Genomic DNA, 25,052 nt, shown 5'->3' with positions numbered 1-25,052 from the left:
CTTTGACCTACGCGTTCGTAACATCGGTCGTTCAGGTTCTTCGATGTTTCTTATTGATTAATTAGAAATGTTTGAAAAATCAAATAGAGAACAATGAAATCAAACGTTAATTATAATCGCTCAGAGTGTTGCAACAAAAGAGAATATTTCTTGTAGTGAACGAATAAGAAAATAATGTGAATTCAAAAAGGATGGATTATAAATTCCAATGATCCATTTGTACAAATGAAAAGCTCGTAATAATCTACGCGATTTCCCGAGCTCGTGCTAGCAATGACGGTAACACATAGGAACCAAGGTAATCGAGGTATAAATAACGATAACGTATGAGCTCGATGTGAAGTGCACCAGTACTATTTTGACTGGGTCTCTCGAAAGCGCAATAACTGGAGCACTCGGGAATCCATATATATTTCGTCTACGATCGGCTTTACTACATAGCGGGAACGAGTTAACTAGATAAATTAGTTGAGTCGACTCGAGAGCTGAAATAATCACTCGAACTGGTTCGTGGCTTTGATATAAGTAAGTACTACCTGTGGTCATTTAACGAGCCATCGATAAAATTATTGCAAGTGATCCTGGATAATTTAACGAATAGATATTCAATTGATTGAGAATCGATGAGGACGACAGATTGTCATACGAGATTCAAAGAAAAATGAAGGAATAGCCGTTCCAAGATGGCGTCAGTTTGCATCCCATCGGAGATTTCTTCTTCCGTTTCGTGTACGACCGACTCGACTATTTATAGTCCTTCTCGCTTTTGTCATGTCTACCGGTGTAAGATAAATAAATAGTCGACTCGAGAGAAACGTACGAGTCTCTGGAGTAATCTTAAAGCACACGACCGGCCGTTAGTTTCGCTCGTCGCTCGTTCGTAGCCGCGTGAACGCAACTCGAAGTGTATAGCGACAACGACCTCTAACCGTAGTCGACAAAAATATTCCCTTTTAACAAACGCCTAATGCCATCGCCATTGCCATCGCCATCGTCATCGTCATCGTTCGAAAAGTAAAAAATATCCTTGGCTTTACCGAGGCTCCGAACCGAGATACTATTTTTGCTGATCGAAAAAACAAGCCGAGTTTCAAGAGACAAGACGCTTCTAATCGTCCTACGACACTCGTCGAGACATCGTTCTTCTCGCCAAGATTTTGCGAAATTCTGACGCGAGCCATCGCGTCGCTACATCGCGCGTTGAAATTGTCACGAATTTTTATCCTTTCGACGTCGTAAATATTCCAAAGCAATGGAGGGAACGTCGTAAGTGTCGAGACGCTTGACATAGCACGAACGGTAGATTTGGATCGTAGAATTTACGAGTTCTCCGATATCGTCCCTCATATTTCGATGGATATTATTATCGCCAATGACTTACATTGCCTTCCAATGAGCGAGGATTAACGAGCTCTCTCCTGTATATTACGTTGCACGGCTCAATATGGTGCGTATTAATTATTTCAACTCGTTTATTTGCATCTCTTCTAAAAATAAATCTCGGTTAAGAGTAAAAGAGTTTCCAATCAAATTGGAAACGAAACTGAAAAAAAAAAGAAGAAAAAGAAAAAAAAAGAAAGAAAGAAAGAAAGAAAGAAAGAAAGAGAAAAAAAGAGAAACAAAAAATGAAAAACAAAAGGAAAAGAAAACGTAGGTATCTCTACCAACGCAATTATTTTTCGTATTGTTTTAACATAATTCGTCGTTCTCTTATAAATAGAACTGAAGAATCTCGAAAGAAGAGAGAGAGAGAGAGAGAGAGAGAGAGAGAGAGAGAGAAATAAAAAAAAAGAAGGAAAGAGAGAAACGTTCGTAATGGCGAGCGAATATTCGAGAAAGATCGATTTGAACTTTGGTAATACACATTTAAAAGTTAAGTGAGATGCGGAACGTGGTGATTGTCTACGGCTCGTCGAGCAGAGGACAAACCCGACCCGAAGATAAGGCCTAATCATCGTCGATATTGCCAGCTCGCGTCGATCGTCGACTTCCGTGAAGCGTAACGTCCAACGCTTGAAAAATCTTCGATCGTCGCTTGGCATTCTTCGTCAGTCGACAGTCTCTCTATTCGTATAGATAGTATGTAAAACGACAAACGAGAAGAAAAGAAAACGTCGACGTATCTCACATAGGCTTGAACGATACGACACCCTCCCTTTCCCTCTTCCTCTCTCTCTCTCTCTTTCTCTCTATGGTAAAGTATGACGCTAATGGTGCGTTCTAGTCTCGAGTTTCGTTTTTCGGAAGCACCGGATAAATTTCCAAGAGTTTTCAAACCTTACCCGATAAACTCGGCCTCGTAACGATAGTTTTGACGATAACGCAAGAAAATATTATAAAGAAGACGAAAACACATAAGTAAGTATCTATTTACATATTTACTTACATAATTCTGCATCATCGATTATCATTCCGAAGTGCAAAATAAAACCAAAATATCCAAAAGTAGTGAGAAGAGATTGTTAGAGGGGGCGAGAGCAAGAGGTGGGGTGAAGTAGGGGAAGGAGTGACGGCGGCGAGAGATTTTCTCAGCTGCTAAGGAGTAGAGCGCAATGATCAGGGAACAGTATGTATGAAGATAAAAAGAAAAGGAAAGGCGAAAATAAGAAGGAGAGGAAGATAGGAGAAATACAGGAGAAGCCGTGGCGTTCGGGCAGGTCAGGAACTCGTTGCCATATCAATATACCTAAGTGAAATGATACGAGTCGGCCGTAAAGCTCGACAGTAATGACGCATTAGGGGGTTGCCGGGCCGATTTAGCCGGCTATCAAACAAAAGGCAACTTTTACCGGATCCGGCCGAGGCGGTCGGTGTCGGTGTCGGTGGCGATGGCGGACGAGCGAGTTGGCTGTGCTGACTGGCGCGCGCGCGCGCGCGCTCATTCTCTCTCTCTCTCTCTCTCTCTCTCTTTCTCTCTCTTTCTCTCTCTTTCTCTTTCTCTCTTTCTCGCGAGCTCGAGCCCTCTTAAGAGGTTCGGCTGGCGCACTCGCGCCGAGAAAGTGCCGGGCCACTTATACCTGACGTTTTATGCGTTTTATAGGCGCGACGTGAGTTTCGTGTGCCAAACAGCGCATAAAAGTGCAATCAGATTGGTCGTTCTCGTCGTTACTGCGTTACGGATTATTCATGAGGACTCCGCCCGCTAAAACCGAGTCCTCCGCGCGCGCTCCAGCTTGTTCCTTGACGCGAGTCCCAGTCACCGCGAGAACTTCCATTAACAACGGGATTATTATACCTTTATGCCGTCTTAAATATAATCGCTTATCGCGCGGCACTTTGTACCGATTACGTTTCATGTCCGCGAACCTACTGTGAGTGGACTCCCATCGCTTAGTTATTTATATTCATTCGCAATCGAAACTATATCAAACTAGTTTCTTTCTTGATTTCTAATAAAATGGAATCAAATGAAACTCTACTTAAGAAAACTTGAAATCGTTCGGACTAAGAAACGATAAAACGTAATCGAATGGAAAGGAGAGAGGAATGAGAAATGTAAGCCTCTCTGGGAGATTTTTGAAATTTTTTCCACGTGTTTTGTGATCGAAAAGACGATCGTCTCATGCGATCGAAATTGGAAAATTAGTTTCGCGTCAAAAGGAGCGAGTAATGATAGTCTCCTTCAAAATTCGCGGTTGTTTCTCGAACGAGTCGACTTCAGCGAGTCCTCACTTCCGAAAAATTAAGACGGATAATGACTATAATTCGATCGTTCTTAAAAGTTCCAGTAAAAGCTCCAATTTTCATACAATGTTGCTCTTCTTAAACACTTTTAACGCCGAGAGCGCGAAAATTGCGAGGCAAAAACCGTTCTTACTCTGATCGAGGCCCTGCATGGTAGTAAGGTAACTAGTCTTTTAACAAAGGGCCGAGTCGCGATACTTATCGATTTTAATTCGGTCTGTCGGCAAAGTACAAAAACGCAAAATTTTGATCGTTATCGTCTTGCGCATCGATGTGTCAAGATACGATCCAGAACCGGTTTTTACAAACTACGCCCAACGAAATTCGATTGTAAAACGAAGGATGAGAACTTGGACGTTCGATAGACCTCGATAAAATTAAACCACAAGAAGAAATATCATTCGACATCGTGATGTATGTATGTAGGTACCTACCTACCCTACCTACGAGCATTTTCAATCGCTTATCGTATCAACCATAAAGTTACTCGTATTCATTAAGAAACATGCCATTAATCGTCTTCTCGATTCTCTTTGGTCGTTATTAAATTTATTTGCATACGTTAAGAATGATTAAAGGGGTTTTTCCTTTAAGTTGAATCCTCGATTTTAAAAAATTATGCCTTAAATTGTCCGTTCCAAATGGTAAAAGAATTAAACGACATACTTTTTGAAAAATAAAAAAACATATCAACGTATGATTCCGATTTGTCAGTTTGAAACGATAAAACAACCAACGTATATTCGACGACAATTTCGTAGTATCGTTTATTAATTACTCGAAATGTGCCTCGAATTAGTCGCCCTCGTAAACGATACGTCACGTATTCAATTTACAATCGCGCTACTCGCGACAGAATAAATTAATGTCCGCTCAATAGTGTCTCTCTCGCATAACAAATGTCGCATTATCGTGCGTACGCGCATATACTGCGTTTAGAAGAAGAAGAAAAACAAAAAAAAAAAAGAAAAAAGAAGAAAAAAATATGGACGATTCAACGTTTTTCTTCTTTTTCAAAAAACAATCATCTTCTTTTAAAAATAAGGATTACGAAAGACATTATACCTAGATATTTGGGTACATAAATTCGTTTGTCAATGAACGTGAAACTAAACGAAAAATTTCATTCCCCCACGAAATTCCATTGATATTGATCGAATCATAAAAAACAATCGCCCTTTGCGTTACGAAAGCTAGATATACGCAGATTTTGAAATAAGAGTAACATCAACTTGGTAGAAAGGAGCTAGAAATAGCACAGGGTGAACCTAAAGAGGAAGGAGTATGAAAGAGTGGTGCGAACGAACGATCGATGGGTTACGCATAGGCGTCTCTGCGACGGCAAAATACCCATAGGCGAGAAACTTTTCGAAAAGTACGTTACTTTAACTTAAGAGCAATCGACTCTATACGAGATAGTTACTTTCAAGATGAAGTATAAGAAAGGAGGATGGGGGAAAAGAAAAAAGAAAACGATACCTTCGATCGCGCATCGGGCCTTCGAATCCATAAGTGTTTTGCTCCCGCGTGACTCTGGCAGCGGCACGTGTCAAAGGGTAAAAGAGGGAAGAAGAAAGAGGAGAAAAAGCCGCGGCGGCGAAGCGTTTGCGTGTTTGTGCGCATGCGAGTAACGAAAAAGACAGAGATGGATAGAGAAAGAAAGAGAAAGAGGGACGAAGAGCGTGGCTACATCCAAGATGGCCGCTGCTGCCTCGTCCTCACCCCACGTGATTCTTCGTACTCACTCCCTCTCTTTTTCTCTCTCACACATATACACACAACGCATATGTCTCTTTCTCTTTTTCTCCACCTCTCTCACTTTCTCTCTCTCTCTCTCTCTCTTTCTCTCTCTCTCTCTCTCTCTCTCACTCGTTGAAAGACCAGCTCGCTCCTTGTCCAAAACCATCCACACGCAACTTTACACAGCTTCGCGTTTACGCCGAATATTTTTAAACCACCCAGTCAGTATCCTCCTCTTCCCACTTTTGACTCTCCCAAACTTAACTTCTCTTTCTGCTCTCCTACGACGCATTCGTATTTCTAAATCATCGAGGTTGCTTTACGGCGACGAGGATGCGCGAAAACGTGCACGTCGTCGATCGTGCATTGAGAACGCGTTCGCTCGAACTTTGTCGCACGATACGCACCCTGATTCGATCTACAATACAGAAGGGAAAGAAAGGGAACCATAGTGGGGGATGACGAGGAAAGACATCGTAAGGATAGAATCGAGTGTTTTGATTTCACCAGAGATGAGGACAATTATTGGAATTCGTTTTACGAATCTCTAAAGTGCTCGTTTATGCACGAGTAAATTCGATTAACTAATTTAAAAAAAAATTTAATCGATGTTATCGTTGATTTAATAATCGTTTTTAAAGGAAGGAATAAACGTATCATCATTTTACAATGAGTTTTAATCACTTTTAAAATTTCTAGTAATAATTATTGCATACTCGCTGTATGGAGACGGACTATGATTTCGATAAAAAAAAAAAAGAGAGAGAGAGTGAGAATGAGAGAGAGAGAGAGAGAGAGAGAGAGAGAGAGAAAGAAAGAAAGAAAGAAAGAAAAATTAGATTGGATATTCTATGATAAAAACGAGCGACTTCGTAATTTCTCTCGCATCCGAAAAGCTCGTTGAACTTTGGTAAAGCGGTTCGGCACGAAAGGTTTCTAGTTCGAGAGTCACGCGAGAAGACGTACGATACATCGCGTGTGGAAACGAGAAAAAAAGAGAGAGAGAGAGAGAGAGAAAGAGACAGAACAGGGAGCATGTGTGTTTTGTGTGATGTGTGTATGTGTATATCTGTGTGTGGTACGAGAGAACGAAAAGAAAGAGAGAGAAAGAGAGAGACAAATAGACAGTAGGAGATGGGCGACGGTTTAGCGAAGGGGCTTTTCGAGAAAAAGAGTGGGGGTAGAGAGAGAGAGAGAGAGAAAGAGAGAGAGAGAAAAGGAGGGAGAAACGAGGTACGTCGACACGATGGACCAAGGAACGGCAGCAGGGATGGAAGGAAGGAGAATCCAAGATGGCCGACGCGCGAGCGCGGCGTGCGCATCGCGCTCACCGAAACTCTTGACGAGGGCCACGGAAGCACGATGTGGAAGTGCGAAGCACGAGACAGTGAACTTTCCCGCGAGTGAACTCCGCTCTCGTCGTCGGCTTCCTCCGAGAACGACTTCGTGGACCAGGAGAAATGCGAGGACACGCGAAGCGCGCCGACCACGCCCAGGTCGCCACGACGGCGGCCATCTTGATCGCGTGATGCACCACGGTACACGAGGCGCTGCAACCCTAGCAACCGACTCTACTATCCTTCGCTGACGCCATCGGTCAGGTATTTCTCTCTCTCTCTCTCTCTTTCTCTCTCTCTCTCTCTCTCTCTCTCTATCTCTCTGTCTCTCTCTCTTTCTCTCTCATATCTCCAATTTTCCAACGTATCATCTTTCTTTTCTTTTGACTTTTTCGTCCTCTATCGAATACAAACTTCGTATAGAAATAATAATATCGTTTGCTTATCGCGTCGTATTTTATTATCCTTTATGTCCTTGTGCCTTTCCAATTCTCTTCGACGTCGATTATTTGATCGATTAAAAACGTATCAGAGGATCGAATATAGATATCTCTATATTATGTTTATAAACAACTTTGGTGCGCATGCGCGCCCGCTAACTATGTTGTTTACCTGAGTGGTTTTATCGTCGAAAAGGGGATAACTGCAAAATCATGAACTTATCGAAAGTGTTCTAATGTAAAAGTTGAATGGAACATTATACTTATGTAAATAGCAGTGCATTTAAAATAAATAGGTACATTTTGGTCTCACGTAAGTGAGTAACCTTAATAACGACGAGCTTTTGAATGTTGTGATCGGTAGGTACATAACAAAAAGCTATGTTTATCTAAATGTGAGTCAAACAGTAATCTATTTCGTGGAACGAATTCAACAAAATAATCGTGTAGATTCTTTAGATTGTATTTTTAACTGGCTTCTCATTGTTATACATCTTTCAAATGCGTATTTCAAAACGGTCATTCACCTCGAAAGAAAGAAAGCCTTTTCTCTCTTGGATAAAAGAAATAAATTAACGTTGAGTAAGTTGCGTTGTTACAAAAATACGGAATACCTACATAGCTAGGTACTTACATACGTTCGTCGATTCGTACATTTATTTTTATCGTCGCGAGTTTCGATAGCATCGCATTTACCTAACTACGAGAGACATATCCCCTTACCGGAGCAGCAAACCTATAAAGCCGAGAGTACTTCGGCTCGAGTTTCACGAAGTCTCCCATCTCCGAGCGACTTATAGACGTGTTATATATCAGATAAACGTTTTCTCTCCTTCATACTCCTTACCCTTCTACCCCGTACCATATTTGTACGCAAGTAGTAGCAACGTCGACTAAGCGCAATAAACTTTCGCCGATCCGAGATAAACTCATCGGTTGAAAACGGCAGAGTTACCAACGATATCGGAATATCAGCTTTTTCTCACAATCTTCCAGATACGTAGAATACGTATATCGTTCTTGAGACCGTCCAAGATAAATCTTATCCTTGTCCCAGTCTTTCTATATCTTCTTTCTCTTTCTCTTTTTACATTTCTTTTCTTTCTATTCTTTTTTCTTTCTTCTTTTTTTTTCTTTTTTTTTTTTTTTTTTTTTTTTTTTTTCTTTCATCAGAGGAACAACGCGCGAAAACGACAAAAGAGAGTTCCACGGCGAAACGCAAAATTCGTTTTCACGTTGGAAAGGTCCGAGTAATCGGCCGATATCGTACCGCCTGAACCTACATGGTTTGGCTTTCGACAAGGGTAAGCAAAAGTGGTAGGAGTGGATGGAAGGAAAGGCGGTGGGTAGCTGTGATGGGTACGAGTGGTCGACTATCTTGAGGTATCCGACGTTCACAAGGAGGTGAGTCGGCTCCGCCTCGCGAGATATCGTCAGAAAAACCGGCCGGAATTGCTTCATCCGAGCAAGAACTATCTCCCGCGGTGAATCTGGATATTAATCAGTGGAGACACACGGCCAGCGAAGAAACGCGGTAGAAGAAAGGACTGAGAGAAAAAGAGAGAGAGAGAGAGAGAGAGAGAGAGAGAAAGAGAGAAAGAGAAAAAGAAAGAGAGAGAAAGAAGGGAAGATTTCAGGGCCGCCGACGCGCCGTCATTGTTGTTGCTGTTCCTTCGGCGAGTCTTCTTCTTCCATACACGAACCGAGCAGCAGGTTGGAGAAAAGACATCGTGAGATGAATACACTAAAGGGGGGGAGTTGAGACAAGGGCAGCCTTCGAGATCAGAACAAAAAGAGTAAAAAGGGGGAAAGAGAAAAAGAGGAATTTCAAACACGAGAGAGAGAGAGAGAGAGAGAGAGTGAAAGAAAAAGAGAAAGAGAGAGAGAGTGAAAGAAAAAGAGAAAGAGAGAGATAGAGAGAGAATCTATGATGCGTCCTCAAGGAAAGTACACTCGCAGAGTGAAAAACTGGAGAAAAGGAGGGAATAGAAATTTCGTGGTTCGTAAGGAAAATCGTTGGAACGAGGGAAACTAGCGATTAGAGAAAGAGAGAGAGAAAGAATAAAAGAAAGGGAAAGAAAGAGAAAAAGAGAGAGAGAGAGAGAGAGAGAGAGAAAGAGAGAGTAAAAAAGGAAAGGATAGGGAAAAGGTATCGTTTGAGGCCATTCGAGAAGGATAGAGGGAAGAAGAAACGATAAACGATGAAAGCACACACAGAAGAAAAGGAAATGGTCGAAGACAGAAAAGGACTTGTCCCAAGAAGGAGGGACCTAAGGGGACGAAAAGGAGAAAAAGGGACGGAAGAAGGTGGAGAAGGAGCGGCGGAATGGCGAAGAAGAAAAAGAGGTGGGGAGAAGCACGTTATTGCCTTCTCTCGCGTACTACTACTCGGTCGCCTCTCTCTCTCTCTCTCTTTCTCTCTCTCTCTCTTTCTTTCTTTCTTTCTTTCTTTTCCTCTTTCTCTCGCTTCGGTCCAGCGCGCAGAGTCAGTCTCTCGGCGTTTCTTTAGATCGGGCACACACATTCCCCGAGTCTCTTCTTGGCCCCGATGAACCCACTTGATGAAAAGCTCGCCGGCCCACGTTGCCACTCTTACACCACACGGGCCGCGCTACTTCGTCGTCTCGGCCCACGCGAAGGGGGATATCTAGAAGCATTAGTCTAACTCAATAATGCACGACTTCTGTTGCGCGATCCTATCTGAGCGGCATTGTCTATCCGTAACTATATTTCATATTACAAAACCTGGCACGAGATAGGTACGGAGGCACGCTGTGCATTAGATCTAGGATGTCCGTGCCTCACGATGAGCGAGACCGACCGATTTTGTCTCTTTATCTTTTCTTCTTCTTCTTCTTCTTCTTCTTCTTCTTCTTCTTCTTCTTCTTCCTCTTCTTCATCTTCTTCTTCTTCTCTTTTTCCCCTTTTTTCTCTTCGTTTTCTTTTTTCTTCTTTTTTTTTTCGTTCTTTTTACTTACGTCGACTTCTTCTTAACTCATTCAATCTACTGCGTTCACAAAAGTTTCTCTATTCAAGTTACAGGTCATTCATTGCTCAACAATGTCTCCTTGGTTCCTTCCCATTTTATTCTGATATATTATGTATTCACCTATGGCTATCTAAATATATTTCTATTATTATGTAAAGAAAATATAAATCAATCGATAAGATGGTTATTATTAGAGAACAGTCTCGTCGGTACGGCCATAACTGGTGCGACCCTTTGAGCCTATGGGATCTCCTTGTTCTATAAGCTTTTGTCTAACTCAGTAATCTGCTTCTGTTCCGTGATTCTATCTAACTCCACCCTTTCTATTGTCTTTATGATAATACGTCTTGATAATCGCGATATCCATGCGTTAACTCTAATGGTTTCATAGAAGAAATATCAAATAGGTTATATTTTAGTTATCATTGAAAAATTAAGAATTATTATTTTCATATTTACTGAAATTAACTCTTTTTTGGATTAGGTTCTTAAGGAATAAGAGAAAATTGAATCGTCATAACGAGACAACACATAATACGTTTGTGGGTTAAAAGTTAACAATGCATCTCCTCGTAAATCAAATATCGTTGACACGCATTCATGCGTTCCTCGTCGTTGATACAGCCTAGAGAGCGTTATCATGTCTGGCATGCAACAACTGCAAAGTGTTATTGCCCCGTTTGACACGTTGCATTTCAATTGATTTAGGTAATCTTATCGGAGAAGCAACAGTCATTGTAGGCGTCGCAATAAGTAGACAATACGAAAGCTTCGATGATGCCGCGTAATTTTCTCTTTGTCTAATTATATCTGGCATAATTAGAATAAGATTCCCTCGATACTTAACGTCATTTATAATTATTTCCCATAGTAATTTCCAATGATTTATATCTACTTCGATTATTTATTTTTCTCGTCAATAACTATATTACTTCATAAATCTAGTTAAATAGGAAGAAAAAATCTATTCGAAAAGAAATTTATTTCTAATTAATTAAATCTAGATACGAAAAGAAAAAACATGTTGACATTAATGTTGGTCATAATTATGTTGGACTCATAAAAAGTAAAATCGTCGTTTAATCCATACAATTAATTATTAAAGATTGTCATTCGATTTTCAACGATAAAATTTCCATGAGAGTAAAAAAATCTGGTAAATATAGATCTCGCGAATGGTGTGATATTATAGAACGGATAGGCTTTTGTGTCATTCATATATTAAAATCACATTGTTGACAATAACGAAGGTGCATCTTCCAGAGAGAAATATATTTATGCATTTAGTGCGGTTCATAGAGGAACACCTCGAGCACGTATAAGTATATACCTATCTCCCTAATCTAAAACGTCCTGACATCGGTCTGAACTTGTTAGCGCCTAGGGTTATCGTATACGATGTCATTAATGCACACGCCATAGCATCGCATTAAGTATGTAGGTAGAACATCAACGATCGCGAAATAATTGCATCGTTCAAGTAAGGTGACTATAATTTTTCTATCATTGTCGACAATTCTGGATTATTCGAAAAATTTAATTATCATTTAAACGGTGATCATATATGACGCAATCAATGTTTCAAAGTGCATAATAAAAATAACTTTAATTTTGATCGATTAAAATTTTATTGATCATTGTAAAATTTTAAATCATTTAAAAACAATAATAAAAACTTTTTAGAATTATCATTTAGAATTTAAAATTAAATTAATTGTTCTATATAAGGATAATTTATATAATTATAAATTTTAATGAGATATTGATGTTGGATGAATAAAGCATTTTTTCTTTTTTCTAATTTTTCTTTTTTTTTTTTTATACACGAAGAATAAAGAAAATAAGATGGAAATGACGAAAAGGAAAATCTGTGAATGAAGTAACTTCGAAGGGATAGTTTCGACGGCTCGGAAAAGTAATGATCGTTTGACAACACCGAACGAACTCCCGCAGAACGGTACAATGGTTGTTGCGACAATTTCGGTGACCGCAGAACAGAGAGAGAAACTCTAAGCCTATTTTGCATAGGATTAGGGAAATTGAGACGAGCATACCACCTGACGTGGTTTTGTTCAAACAACGTGGTACTCTCATTTGTTTGCGTAGCGCAACTCACCTGCTTGAATTCGTTTTAACGACTATCGAACTCGATGGTTATAGTCGAAGAATCTCATCTTGATTCTTCCTAACTAACATAAGTGACTGAATATTAAAATTTCCATTCATGAAATTCATCCATCTCCGCGAACCATCGCTGTTATTTTAATTAATCGAAAGGAGTTCCTATGTTTTAACCAAACTGTGTTAATATTATAGATTTCAGAAACTTCTAAATGCAATAACAACGATTCATAAATATTCATTCGAAACCAAAGTCGTTTTATGTATTAACTTTTATCTTGCAAATGTGATACATGCAAAAGAGAAATTTTTATTCCCCGAACGTTTTATATAAATATTAAAAATAAATATTATGTAAAAATTATACATATTAAAATTGTATTAATTAACATTCATTACGTTTACAATGAATTTCTAATCGAATAATTTCATCACGAATTAAGATATTATTTTATCGTTATCATGTATTTTTATTTCATCAGAAAATCATGAACATGATCGACGAGTCTCTCATAGAACATCGATAATTTGAAATTTTACATTTTCGCTCGCGTAAATGCTTTCGCACTTCCGTTCAAAAAAAAAACACACACACACACACACAAACAAAACAAAACAAAAAGAGAAGAAAGAAAAGAAAAAGAAGAAAACAGGTAAATCCTTGACGGCATGGAGTTTCATGGTTGCCCATATAAATGATTGGAGATAAGATGGCCGTAAGTTAAAAGTCGCCTTTAGTTATAGCTTACAGCAGTAAGAAACGATGCGTACTCGTTCAGCAGGGTGCGAGACAGCAGGATGAATTATGCTTGAGCGCATGTTATATCGTTAAAAGGTTTTTCAAAGAGAAGACCATTGACTTCCGCCCATGAACTGGCCGTTATTTTTCTAGATCTAATTCGACAATCTTTATCGATAGTCCGTAATTACCCTATTCGATTCTTCGATTTGGCTCGATCTAATTATTATAATACGACAAAAACACTTAATAATTAGGAGTAACTTAAAACGTACGATAAAAATTAAAGTCGTGTATGTTTCATCCATTAAATATCATAGCGATCGCTATCGCGAATAAAGTTTCTTCATCGTTCGCTTACCATACATCGGACCAACGCTTTTACACCGTAATTCTATCCCACCAGCATCAATATGCTACTAGCAATGAATTTAAGAAAAATGATAATCGCCTACTGGTGTGGCGATCGTAGAGAAAAAAAAAAAAAAAGAAAAAATTTCAAGTGGAATCTCGTGTTCGATGTCAGGATGTACTCGTAAAGCACCTTATCGCATACGTGGGAAACAGATCGAATCTTCTCTTTTATAATAATAATAATAATAATAATAATTATTATTATTATTATTTTTATTATTATATTAAAATTTAATATAATTATTATTATATTAAAAAATATATAATTAATACTGTATAATGATAGATTTGATCAATGGTATTTATTTCATTCTTGGAGGACTTAGAGGAAAAGGTCAAAGTAATGCTTCTAATCAAGGCCGCTTCTACAAGGATTGCGGATGGTCCTTGACGTAATCATAAGGATAGAGAAATGCGTAATAACGGAGCATTTACAGAGGCAAGCACGGCGATTTCATTGTCCCTGCGGTTCAGCAATTTACGGACCATTACGGGCGAGTCCTACAGGCTATACCAGGCACGAGATAGCCACGTCGTACCATCCATTATTCATCACCCACTTCTCTCTGTCTCTCCCTTTCTCTCTCTCTCTCTTTCTCTCTCTCTCTCTCTCTTTCTCTCTCTCTCTCTCTCTCTCGCCTTCACTTGTATACGTTCTTCCACGTCGCTTCGTTTCTTCTAACTTGCCGTATCCCATCGTCTCCTCAAGCTCTCTTCTTTTAACCCTCTTATATTCCTTCTTTAAATCCTGTCTCCGAGAACCACCGAGATTTTTACAGTTAGCGTACTTTTTAATTACGCACAAGTGTCGGCTTTATTCCCCATTAAAATCCAATGCGGTGAATATTGTCTCTCAGTTTTTCTTTCCTTTTCCTTTTGTCTTTTGTTCCTTTTTTTCCACCCTTGTTTTTTTTCTTTTTTTTGTTCTCTTTTTTTTCACTTCGAAAGATAATCTCTTAAAATCTTTCAATAAGAGGAGAAACATAACTCGAACTTTCGGCGATCGTAATATCGGCGGTCTTTTAATGGCCGAATCGAAACGGTTGCTTCATTAATTACAAAGTTTCTTTATTCGAGTCGTGATTTATATACTTTCTTTCCTTTTCCGTATGTTTCTTTCTTTTTCTTCTTTTTTTCTTCTTCTTCTTCTTCTTCTTCTTCTTCTTTTTTTTCGTAAAGCATCGAACAACACGCAAGTGAACGAATACGCAAGGTATTTCATAGATTCGTTCTGGATTCAATGGACCGCGCATTCGTTCCTTTGAATTCCCTCCCCGTGAGTGAATGGTCGCGGCAAAAAACGAAAAAAAAAAAAAAAAAAAAAAAGAAAAAAAAAAGAAAAAAAAGAAAGAAAGTTTTATTTGCGAGAGAGCGTATATAAGGCGAACGCCATATGTTTAAAAGGCAAGCGTGCTTCTTATGTCCCGGAGATAAATATCTCATGGGTATCCATGGGGGAAGGCAATGGGTAAGCACAGGTTCATCGGGCATTCTATGGATACAGTTTACATTATTTCGCCCGATAGACGCTCTTTTCGGATACCTTCTGCAAATATTCTTTCTTCGTCGAGTATCGATATTCACGAAAATGTTCCCTTCGCGTAGCATCTCGAAATCGTAAATATTTCAGTTTGTTTATTTATCAAATGAAGCTCTTCGTAAGGAGAAGGATGTAAAGCCGAGTGTTCGAGTCGTTCGTTTTAACTTAAAAGGAAACGAATACTTCAAAGTATTATCTTTTATTTTTCAAATAAAAATAATAATAAGTTTATATCTATACTTATATCTACGTACATTTTAGCACTCTTTTTATTCTCTCGCAAATAACAAAATATTGTTTTTAAATAATTTCAATTTTACAATTTCTTTATTTGTTTTGTTTGTTAATGTTTAACAATAATAATAGTAATAGTAATAAAAATAAAATGAAAAAAAAAAGAAGAAAAAAAAGAAATTTATTATTAATAAATCCAAGTGATAAATGGCGATTACCTCTATTAGGTACAAAAATGTCTCGGATGATTAGATATTTACACGTGAAGATAAGCCTTTTCGTTTTTTTTTTCTTTTTTTTTTTTTTTCGAAAAATCGACGAGAAATAGGGGATTAATATCAATTCAAAGAATTACAAACGTAACGTTCTACATAGATATAGATTTTTCTTTTCGGCGAAAAATTACATAAACATTTTGGAAATGTTTCTATTGGTATACATTTATTTGTAAGTTTTAAATCTAAATGATCGTACGAGCAAGGGATATCTTAAATTTCATTCGTTCTTAAGATTATTCATCCAACGTATTTCCTTATGTCGAGACTAGATTGGAAAATGCCGCATAAAGAGAAACAGGAGAACCATCGCGAGTTTCTTGGCATTCCTAGTTGTTCCAACGTTCATTGCAACGTTGTCTTGAGCTATTACACAAGAGAATGGCACGATCGAAATGAATGAAATTTCACGCTAGCAATTAATTATTTGGCCTGTCTTACGTCGGCTCTCACATGATATCTTGTTCCATTTATAATAATAAAAATTTTTTATTTTTCTTTTTTTGTTTTTCTCTATCTTTTTATTATTCCGACCTTAATTACGAAAGATTTCAAATGATCGGATTGAAAAGGATTCTTCAAATTTTTATACTAAATTCCAATAAAAATATATTCCACGAACGTTTGCAATCATGAAATTTATTCCCAATCATCGAACTCCATAAAACCGAGTTAGCCATTTTCTTTACGTTCTAACTATCACAGTAGATAAAGTAATACTTAAACAAACTGTTGAAGTTTAATACTTGATATGAAAGTGAATATGCGAATGAGAAAAATTAAGATTAGGGTTAGCGGTCAGTTTTCGAGAAGGGGAATCCGCATGACGATTAAATTGAAGTCAGGAAGGAAAGTAATTTTTTCAAGGGACGACCTTGAGAGACGAGGACGGTAAAGAGGGGCAGGTTGAGCAAGATGGTCTTGGAATACTCGAAGAGAAGGGGCGGGGTCGTTTCAAAGGAGTATCGTTGCTCACACAAAGAGAAGTCACTCCCCTTTCTTCTCCGATATTCCCTGCTTTCGGCCCTTCTTATTTTTCGGCCTCCCTCGATCTTCTATCCCTCCGAGCAACCGTTCCAAAAGAGATCAGGACTCCATAGAAGGGCATGATTCCTTGAGTAAGTAAGAGAGAGAGAGAGAGAGAGAGAGAGAGAGAGAGGGAGAGAGAGAGAGAGAGAGAGATAGAGAGAGAGAGATAGAGATAGAAAGAGAAAGACAGTGACCCAAATTCGACGCGGCCGTTTTCTAATAAAGTTATTTTTCATTCTTTCCATTGTATTAAGGAACCGTCAGCCGTAAGTTCCTTCTCGCTGGTGATTCCCCCTTTTTCGGTGCTCGTTCGTTTATTGTCTTTCGAAGGGCTCCGAGACACTCCTCTGCTTCAAACTAAGGGAAAGGGCGAAAGTTTCTCTTCCTTTTGTAAAGAAAGAAAGGAATGAGGGGGGGGTAGAGAGAGAAAGAAAGAGAGAGATAGATAGAGATTCACCCTATGGGCCGTCGCTTCCCAGCTGATGCTCTTCTTCTTTAGTACGAATGGCATAATTACGATGCTCGCGTGGGGACGCGTATAATTGTACGGCCTAGAGCGATACGATCGACAGCATGGATCTCGATTATTTTTCTTCCACAATGAAAACCGACCACCGTTTCTTCGCTATCTTTCCTTATACGTTTTCTTTCTTTGTGTAAAGGGTAATAAATGATCGTGTCGAGAGGGAATCGCGTTTTCACATTCACCGTGTACCTACTTACCTGCGTACCATCGTATACTAAAGGTTCTTGTTTTTTTTTTTATTGTAGAAAATGTTCACGAGAATTAACTAGGTGTATTCATAGGTAAGTACCTGTGTTATCGATTAAGACCGGATATAATTTTTTTTATATAGTTTTATTACATTTTAATCGAAATATATATACACACACACACATATATATATATATATAATAATAATAAAATTCTACTTAAAAGAAACACCTTAATTACATATATTTTTAATTAAATATTCAAGCGCATGTTTGTTAATTAAATATACTTTCTTTAAGTGTATACATGTTATTTTGTTTGATTTAATGATTTAAAAAAAAAAAAGAAAAAAAATACATCTCCGATGTGAGATAAAATCTTCAACCGTGTATTATGCCAAACTGAACGTAATAATATAATAAATCAATTACTTAAGAAACATAAATTAATTGTTAAATTAAAATTGTATACGTCATTGTATGAGATCTTATTTCTTATTTTCGAAATATAATTAATGCTTTACTTGAGACACGAAAGTATATTAAAAGGTACATAAAATCATTAATATTAGCGTCATTGAACAGACGCCAAAGGATCTCGTTCTCGTAGCAACAACAATACCTTATTGCATTTCCGCATGACTTAGAATTCGCGTTGCGTTACAGAGTAGGTACATATTTGCAATTCAAACGTTCGCCATGTATAATACGCATAAATCGACAAGTCTAACGGATAGAGATAGGGATGGTAAAGGAGAGAAGGGAGGGAGAGAGAAAGAGAAAGAACATGGCCGACGCGAAGATCAAAAGAAAAGTAAGAGCGACTGGACCGGGTAAAAAGGTACGAAACGTGCATCGATCGTTATTCGATACCATTGTTCGCGCGCGCACTTCGGCTTTCGTGACGGTAAACCTCGCGTGTTTCATTCAAATAAACTCAAAAGACTTCCGTTAGAAGGGGGAAAAAAAGAATTAAAAAACCGATAAAAAGAAGAAGGTCAATTCGGTCGATGATCGAAGAATCTTATATTCCGACAAATAAATATCTTTCGTTTTCGTTTTTCGAAAAAAAAAAGAAATATATATATATATATATATATATATATATATATATATATATATAACAAGATATTATAACAATTAGACGCGCATGAAGGATTGAAAATATTTTTACGATGAAGATGATCGTACAAATGAGCGAATAAACTTTCCGTAACACTCGGTGCGGGGTTACGTATTTTTCTGTTTTTTTTTCTTCTTCTTCTTCTTCTTTCTTTCTTTTATTTTTTTCTTTCTTTTTTTTTCCTTTTTTTTCTTTTTTTTTTTTTTTTCTTTCGTAAGCACTCACGATCGTCGCCAAGCATCAATTAACAGACTTCTTTCAATGCTCCCATTCAGGCACTATCACCTATTCTTTGAGAATCCAAGTCTTTCTTTTTTTTTTTGTCTAAAGCATTGCGAGAAAAAAACAAGTTAATCGGTCGTCCACCATAAGAGGTCGCTATGACACGCCAAAGAGGAACAAATATGGCACCGTTAGCACGCTCGTCTGCTGGGACTCCCTCTTGAAATCTTAATGTCGCAATAGCCAAGTCACAAAGACGATCAGTGTATTCGTTAAACAGAAAATCATTGTATGACTTGGAATCAATCGTTCGTTATTCGAAATCCATACGTCAAACATTGACGTATCATTTCTACAAAGTAAATAAGAATTGCATGCTCTTTGATTTAATTTCATATTTGATTATGGCGTATGATGGTATTATCAAAATTTACTTTTGAGAAATACTTTTCTCTCTTTTCAGAATAAACTGAATGATATTCTTTTTCGAAGAGGACAATTGATCCAGGAAACAAATTGCGGTGGATCGCAACATGGACGTCTTAAAATCGAGGTAAGTCGAAGTAATCGAAAAAAGAAAGAAAGAAAATGGCCCGAAATCGTAGGTGTTTATGATTACTTTTAAACGTGTGAAAATCGTACGGTACTTAGATACAAACGAATGGGTAGCGCATTCTCTTGCAGCGTTCGCATCAACGAGAATCCTCGAGCGATAGCTTACCCACACCTTACCATTAGCTTTAAGTGTTTATGGGCTCATTCATTTCGTTTTATGTTTCAATTTGGACGCATTGATACTTGTTTGTTTACATGTAAACTACCACTCACTCATCCGGCCGCTCTCTCAGTTACTCCTAACCGGCTGTTATTATTCCCCATTGTCGTCACGAAACTGCATTCTCCTCTCTCTCTTTCTCTCTCTCTCTCTTTTTCTTTCTCTTTCTCTTTCTCCCTGCCCTTCTGTGTCTCTCTCTCTCTCTCTCTCTCTCTCTCTCTCTATTTTCACCACCCTCTCTCTCTCTTTCTCTCTGTCTTTCTGTCTACTTCTCTTTTTCCTATCGTTGCTACGTCTCGCATTGTGTATTGATTACTGAATAGGCGGTTGCTTTATTGTCGTATTTACGTTACTAATACACTCGCTTGTGAGAATCTTACTTGTACGTATTCGTTCTATTCAAAGTATTACAAATGTCGTTTAAAGTTCCTATAATCGATTCTTATTTTCAAAAAGAATTGATAAATAACAATTTATTTTCTTTGATTTTGTTTTATTTGCATATTTTAATTTTGCATAATAAAATTAATAAATTAAATAGAAAATAATAAATTAAAAGAAAGATAAAAAGAAAAAAAAAAAAAAAAAAAAAAATAAAAATTCATTCAATTAACAATATCAATGTCCGATGGCGATCGGTAGTTTCAATTCATTATCGAACAAACTTTTACTTTACGAAAAACAATCACAATTATGATTTTATTCTGGAAAACAATTTTAAAGCTTTCCTGATATGTATTTCTTTACTTCCTTTTTTTTTCTTTTTTTTTTCTTTTTTTTTTTCTTTGTCGATGACGGCAGCTGCCACATCCATTGTTTTTCGTGTGAACTGTCCTTTAAGTAGCGACAAACCAGATCGACCATCGGACGTGTCATTCGATCGGTAAGGTAGGTCACTATCTGTGTTTAATGAGTTTTAATCTTACACCTGAACGAATTGATTGGCTATTACGTATAAATACAACCAAGAAGTGTCTCGAGTTTAATACTTTCTTTTAAGTCCGTTAAATATTAATCTACCTTTTCTTAATCCTTTTATATATTTTCCACTATAATTTTTTTCTTTTTTTTTTTTTTTTATTCCATCTTTACATAACCATTTGAATCGTGAAAATTTATAAGTGGCGAATATCAATTTATTATATTATTATAGTTCCTGTTCCTGCATATATTTTCGTTTAATGATATGTTCATATTCTTTTCCAATTTACGAGCACAGCTGCATCCTTTTAAGAGAATTATGGATATCGATAGTATCGTTTGCTTTCGTCCTTAAAAAAAAAAAAAAAAAAAAGAAAAAAAGGACATCAGTCTGAATAATTCCTAAATTTGATAACTAATCGAAAGATATATTATGCATATAGAAAAGTCAAAGAGATATCATTGGGTATATCATCAACGATAATATTAACACTCCTTTTTCCAAGGATGTTGCATAGCTATCGACTGTGAGAATGGTAGGGAGCTGCAAGCGTCATTTTGCAGCCAGGTGATGCAGCACGTGACCGCCAGATGGCAAAGAGGACATCTTCTTGTTCTTGCGTTGCACTTCTCATTGCAATCCATGAGAATCGATAGAGCGATCATTTTTTTATTTTTTTTTATTGTTTCTCTTTATAAATATTTTCTTTTAAGATTTAATCACATCTCGAATATTTTCGTAATTTACAATAGATATCTCAAATGTTTTTAAAAATGTTAGCATTTCTGATACATTAAAAAAAAGATTCGTTTTGATAAGATTCCGAAGGTTTTCCTTATCGAAAATTAATTTTAAAAAATATCTATTAAATATAAAGATTAACTCAATACATCTAATGAATAATATTATTGTATCTCTCTTGTTTAATCGATGTCCGGATAAATGTGTCTTCTTAAAAAGAAATTTTATAGAACGACTATTCTTTGATTGTACAAGAAACGATCGTTTTAAAAAGAGCTTAGTTTTTATCGTAATCGAACAAACAACATTTCTACTTTAACATGGCAATCTTAAAAGTAACAAAAAATATTATAATGTTTTAATTATTTTATAAACCATGTTTTTTCTTCGTGTCGCATGTAAAAACAAACTCTTGATTGCAATCTGTATTAATGAAATTGTTAATCACGCATGTAGACATAAAAAGTGATAAATTCATTGGGCTCCTAATGATAAAAGAATAAAAAAAAAAAAAAAGAGAATAAATTGTATCTACTTATCGTTGAAAAACAAGATCTACATGTTAATCGATAAGATAAAGTAATACCTATAAGAAGTAGAATAATTAGTATGAATCATTTCAATGCTATATTTTACGTAATAATACATCCTATCGATGGCAATATTAATAATAGCCTTTAAATAAATTTATTCAAATATTCTAGAAATGTGTACTAATAAATAGTTGTAAAAGATGACTATTGTGAATATTTTATTCATAACGATCTCGTTAAAGACTTTCATAGACACTATGAAATATCGACACAGAACCAGCAAATTATTTCAAATGAATATTAACTAGAAGATATTTATTATTTTTATTATTACGAGCGCTCGAATTAGGTACTTATTATAATTCGAAATTCGAGCCAAGATTTGGATTCAAGTATTCGAATATTTGGACCGAGTATTCAATTACACGGTTTCAGATCTTATATCATGATGACACGAATATAAAGTCTCTCCTCGTTTGGATTTTAATCGTCTCCTTTTTGACATATCTATAAAGACGTCTGGAATGCGTCATTTGTTTATTACGTCATATTATTTTTAAATTTATTTAAAAATTTTTTAAATGGAAGAAGAAGTCGTTGTAACATTGTTTAAAACGATATATCTTTTAACGATATAGGGATCATTGTACAATGATTAGTCGAATTAAAATGATCTAATATTTTTTGAGGGAAAAAATTTAATAAACATTCGTTATTAATAATATTAATAATAGTAGATTTTTTTTCAAGCCTGAACAAAACACGATTCTTCGTTCATTTTTCGATTGTTTTTCGTCTAATTCAAAAATATCTAAATCGATTCCAAAAGAAATTCAATGGACATAATGGAAGAGAAAGAGAGAAAGACAGAAAGAGAGAAAGAGAAAGAGAGAGAGAGAGAGAGAGAGAGAGGAGATCGTCGATAAAGGTATATTTTTCCAAAAAAATATAAAGTGTGGATCGGTCGCAATGGAACCGCCCAGACAGGCACGCCATTCTTGTCCAAGTACCCGAAGTATATGTATATCACAGGTTGATCCTCTGAAGAGCTTCAAGGTAGGCAGCAGCGTGCGCGCGAACGAATAACGATGGAGAAGAATCGTGCTTATCTGAAATTCCGGGGCAGTTTCATGATCGAATATTCATCCCTGATTCTCCCTTGGGAGTAAAAAAGAACTTGAATGGGGGAAAGGGACAAGGGAAAAAAGAGATACGAAGAATCGAGAAGAGATGAAAGAGGAGAAAAAGAGAAGAAAGAGAAAAAGAGAACAACCAAAATGAGAGTCCGAGCGGTACATTGAACCGACTCCGAAAAGAGCCGAAGCCAAAGCCGACGAAGCGGACCGATGAAGAATGGACGCTGGTTTAGCGAGAGTGCAGATTTTCTCTACGAGAAAGAGAGAGAAGAAGAGAGAGAGAGAGAGAGAGAGAGAGAAAAAGTGCAATAACCTCTTTTTCGCTTTCGTCTCCTCTTATTCCTCTTCTTTCTCTCCTTTCTCTTCTTCTTCTTCTTTTTTTTCTTTTTTCTTCTTTTTTCTTCTTCTTCTTCTTCTTCTTCTTCTTCTTCTTCTTCTTCTTCTTCTTCTTCTCGTCAGTCGTTACTATAGTTACGCCCTTTAATTTCAACCCACCCTTCCTCCCCTCGTGAAAACCTTTCCAGGAGCTTCCTCATAGTTTTATTCGAGAGCCCTCGAGGGAAAAGAACGTCCATCGAGCGTTCTTCTTCGGCATCGTACTCTTCCAAAGATATTCGCGACTTTCTTACTTTTCTTTCTTTTGCACGTAAATGTTCTTAAGCTTTCTCCCTCCTCTTCCACTCTCCTCTGAAAAAAAAACCACTCCCCCACACTTTTACGACTTAATTACACGATCTTATTCGATTATAAAAGTTGTTTGATAGTGTCGAATTTTCGATTGGTTCCGCTCTCATAATCGTCGTCATCGTCATCATGAATTCGTTGAGCGGTCCAAACGACGAAAGATCAAGATCCATTCTCAAGCTCATCGCATAACCCCCACCGCACCCCACCGCACCGCGTCGTCCGGTTCTGTGAGAATGCGGTCTCGGTATTAAGTAAACCCCTTTAGTGGTCGGCCGGTTATCTTCGATGGCGCTTTAAAAGAGGCATTTAGGCCCATTTTGGCTACCCATAGAGTACCGCAACGGCACCGGCACCGGCACCGGCTTCGGCACCCTGGCTTTCTCCCTCTTCGAGGAGGCACGGCTTCACGCCCCCACCATAACGGACACGCGCGCCCTACCATAGCTGCGAGGCTCAAAGGCCCTGACTTTTACGATTCTGTTCAAGTGGTCGTAAAACTCGAGTTTATTGCCTTCATGATTTTCAAGCAAACGGCCTGCCACCTGTCGGAGCTCGACAAAAGCGGCGAACGCATGGTGCCTCTTCATTGAAGAGATCAACAAACCATGCAGAACCTTGAAGACCTCGTGAACCTTATCTCGAAGCTCATCGCGATCTTGTAGGACGATTTCTTCTTCGCAATCTCTATGGATCGTTCTATTGCAAACAATTAAGAAACTTGACTACAGCTATTAGAATCTATTAAATTCCATAATATTACATAAGTGTAAGAAACGAAGAGAAGAGTATACTATGTACCAAGTAGCAATCACGAAGACAGGTGGATGATAGACCCTAAACATTCATAATGGCGTGCGAGAGGTAAAAGCCTACCGAGAGAGCGAGCGAGAAAATAGCCTCGGCTGGTCTCGGAGAGCGGCTTATGATGGGCATTACTCGGCTCGTTACCGAATAATTTACGAGGTGCGAACCGTGGGGGCGATAATCCAGCGACATTTACATCCCAATAAACACACTTGATACTGACGCGGCACGTGCGCCGGCTACGGAGCGCCCCACGGATCTCGGCCCGAGCGTTGCCCGACCTTTTACGACGTTTTAATTGTGCGGCCGTTGTCTAATTGGTTCGTAAAGCACCGAAATGCCTCGTAAAAGGCGTTTACGATAACATTCCCGGCCATTTCTACCGATCGGTGGACTACCGCTCGACCGGTTGGTAGCCAGAATCATAACGTATCTTTTTATTATTCAGCTTTTCTCTCCTCTCTATCTTTAATCTCGTCTTTATATTCTATATTCTATATGGTCGATCGGACGATCCATTCGAGAAGTAAGAAGTCGTATCATCAATGCCGATAATCTGGAAGGTAGGAGCCCATCGATGCTGGTCGTTTGGACGTCTAGATGAATCTGCTGGTATTAGTTCGTTTCAATACTCAGAGGTGGCGGTACGCGTATCCCACGAAAGGGAAGCATAAGTTGAAGTGAGAAGGAACTAAAGGGGAAAAGCATAGGAAAGAGTGAGAGCGAGAAAGAAGAGAGAAACGTGGAACAGCACGCGCGAAGCGCGGCTTCGGACTCTTGGCAAGAGCCATACGATCGTGCGTTCGTGTGTGCGTTCGGTACTAGTCGGCTTTGCGTCAGATAGTGGGGGTAG

The 25,052-nt window shown here is 37.9% G+C and overlaps 1 long non-coding RNA gene across 3 annotated transcripts in view; it reads left to right on the top strand.

Annotated features, from left to right (window-relative positions):
* LOC146873049 (uncharacterized) overlaps positions 1-21,708 on the top strand; it is a 287,739-nt gene extending 266,031 nt beyond the window's left edge. For 2 of the 3 annotated variants that reach the window (XR_014982110.1, XR_014982108.1), the window contains 2 exons: positions 19,065-19,154; positions 20,804-21,708. This is a non-coding gene — a long non-coding RNA (uncharacterized LOC146873049). Of the gene's footprint in view, positions 1-6,306; positions 7,026-19,064; positions 19,155-20,803 lie in introns of those variants that run through there. The other variant, XR_014982111.1, reaches the window with a different exon arrangement.
* The last annotated feature ends 3,344 nt before the right edge of the window (positions 21,709-25,052 follow it).

The sequence above is a fragment of the Vespa mandarinia genome, chromosome 4 (assembly GCF_050613455.1).
Source record: "Vespa mandarinia isolate Hongniang chromosome 4, ASM5061345v1, whole genome shotgun sequence".
In the NCBI taxonomy this organism is placed as follows: Eukaryota; Metazoa; Arthropoda; class Insecta; order Hymenoptera; family Vespidae; genus Vespa; species Vespa mandarinia.
Note: the sequence above shows the minus strand (reverse complement) of the source record. Positions and strands in the feature narration are given on the sequence as shown.